Here is a 2453-nt window from a genome sequence, read left to right on the forward strand (position 1 = left end):
GACCACTGGAGGCAGGGCTGCAGGCGGCTGGAGGCTGCAAGGCAGAGGGACCCATGGCTGCGGTTATAGCTCTTACAAGGGCTATTACAGCTCTTCCACTCCACTGACTCTCCCGCTCCCGCTGACTCTTCTGCTTCCGTGGACTCTTCCTTCTTCTCCCACCACAGCTCTCCTGCTACCCTGACAGCTTCTCACACCAACCTTTATGGGTTGGTTGAGCTCCGCCCCTACACAGGTGGCCAGTCGGATCTAAATTCACCCTAGTGGATATATGCGCGCCCCACCAATTGGATGTCTCCACCCAGCCTGCCCCGCCCCTACATCCAGGGTACACAAGCAAGTTCCTCTGGGAGGGCCAGGGCCTTACATTTCCCCCTTTTCTTTGGAGATTAGTCAAATCCTTGACTTTTCAGATAGTTCTATCTTATATTGAGCAGATAAGACTAACATTTTATTGCCCCAATTATCTTTAGTACAGCAACAATAAACTTACAGTTTTTAGTCTTAGTTTTAATCCATGGTCAGCAGAGTCTGTGACTGCAGCTCCCATCTCTGGGTGGCATCCTTACTCTCGGCTTGTTTGATGTGACCCGCATGAACCCAGGTCCTAATGCCTTCTACTTTTACTGCCATGGGGGTGGTTAGGATAACAGTAAATGAGGCTTCCAGTGAGGTTCCAAGTTCCTCACTTGATAGTGACATATCCAAATCAAGTCCCTGGGATGTGGTTCCACCACTGTCTCTGTCCCAGTGTGGGCATTTTGGATCCCTTTTTCTTATGACAGACTGTAGAGCCTGCTGTGATTGGAGTATAGACTGATCAGTCATTTCTGCCAGGGCAACATCCTGTAGCCTAGGACAGAGTGAGGAGGGGGTCCTCCCAAACATTATTTCAAATGGGGTCACCTTGTTTAAATAGGGTACACATTGTGCCCTGAGGAGAGCAAAAGGAAGGAGATCCATCCATCCACCGCCAACATCCAGAATTAGCTTTGTCTAGGTCTCTTCAAGAGTCTGGCTCATTCTCTCTCCTTGCACAGAGCTCTGGGGCCAGTAGACACACTGCAGTTTCCTATTAGTGCCCGCAGCCTTGGCCATCTCTAGTGCCTTGGTAAATGCAATCGGCTTCGCTTTTCTGCTGAGGTCATGTGTGGCAGGGCTCTTGTCCAGAGTCCTTGCTAAGGAGAAACCATCTCAGCCCCTGCATACCTCTTTCCACTGACCATATAACTACTCCCTTCTGCTAACAGAGTCATTCCCACATCCAGGAGGGGAGTGAGATCCGGCCTTATTCCCATGACTTCGGTTAGGACCTTCCCACAGTCATGTGGGTGGTCAGCCAGCACCACTGGTAGCAACGTGGCTCGATTTAGCACCGCCAGGCACCGTAAGATTTTTTTGTTTTTTTTTTTTAATTCAGGAGGAGGGCCTGATACTCCGTCACTCTGGAATTTGTTATCCACTGGTCTGGTCGAGTCAGGAGAAGGCCCTCGATAATGTGGGTGGTGGTCAATATGATATTTTGACCCAGAGTCAATTTGCATGCATCTTTGACCAGGAGGGTCCTTGAAGCAATTATGCAGAAGCGAGGGGGCAGCCCAGCTGCTAGTGGATCTAGTTTATTGCTAAGATAGGCCACTGGCCTTCACCAAGGCCCCAGAATCTGAGTCAAAACTCATTTAGTCAGCCCTGCCTTTCCATCCACATACAAGTGGAAGGTCTTGGTAACATCTGGGATGACCAATACTGGGGCACACAGTAAGGCTCTTTGTAATTCCTGAAAAGCTCGTTTTGCCTCAGCTGTCCACACTCTACCATAGTGAGTTCTCCCTTAGCCAGTTTGTTGAGAGGTTGTGCCATCTCCGCGAAGGCGGCATCCACAGCCTGAAGTAGCACACCACCCCAAGAAACTCCCTCTTGGAGATCAAAGCCTACAGCACCTGGTATTCCCAGGCAGTCCTCCATCCAAGTACTAACCAGGCCCGATCATGCTTAGCTTCTGCGATCAGACGAGATCGGGCACGTACAGGGTGGTATGACCGTAGATAATCATAGGGTTATTACCCGATATTCTCAGATAAGTGTATGTGACACCCTGTGTAACATGGAACCGTCCTCTCCTTCCTGGAGGAAGCTGAACTTTCTCATACCCTACTGTTACTTTAATCTGCCCAGGCTTGGTTAGCTACCATATCTCTCGTTCACAGTTACATTGGCCCCCGGCCTTTTTGAGCCACTGATGCCTTGTGGTCATACCCATTCTGTACAAAGGACGAGGTAGTGGAAGGCTTCTACGTGCTTGGAACATAATGATGATTCAGACAGATGGACATGTAGTTCAAAGATGCAGAGGCTGCAGAGAGCCAGCATATTCAGGAACGTGCCAGCAGCTGCACGTGTATCAATCGGGACAGGTCCCTGGCATCCTCCAATATGCAAGATTTGAAGCCTTG

General features: G+C 49.8%; 1 pseudogene; it reads right to left on the reverse strand.

Annotated features, from left to right (window-relative positions):
* Positions 1–1928: 1928 nt before the first annotated feature.
* Positions 1929–2047, reverse strand: LOC132008054 (5S ribosomal RNA; annotated as a pseudogene).
* Positions 2048–2453: the final 406 nt, after the last annotated feature.

Source organism: Mustela nigripes, unplaced genomic scaffold, assembly GCF_022355385.1.
Source record: "Mustela nigripes isolate SB6536 unplaced genomic scaffold, MUSNIG.SB6536 HiC_scaffold_20, whole genome shotgun sequence".
NCBI classification, from domain to species: Eukaryota; Metazoa; Chordata; class Mammalia; order Carnivora; family Mustelidae; genus Mustela; species Mustela nigripes.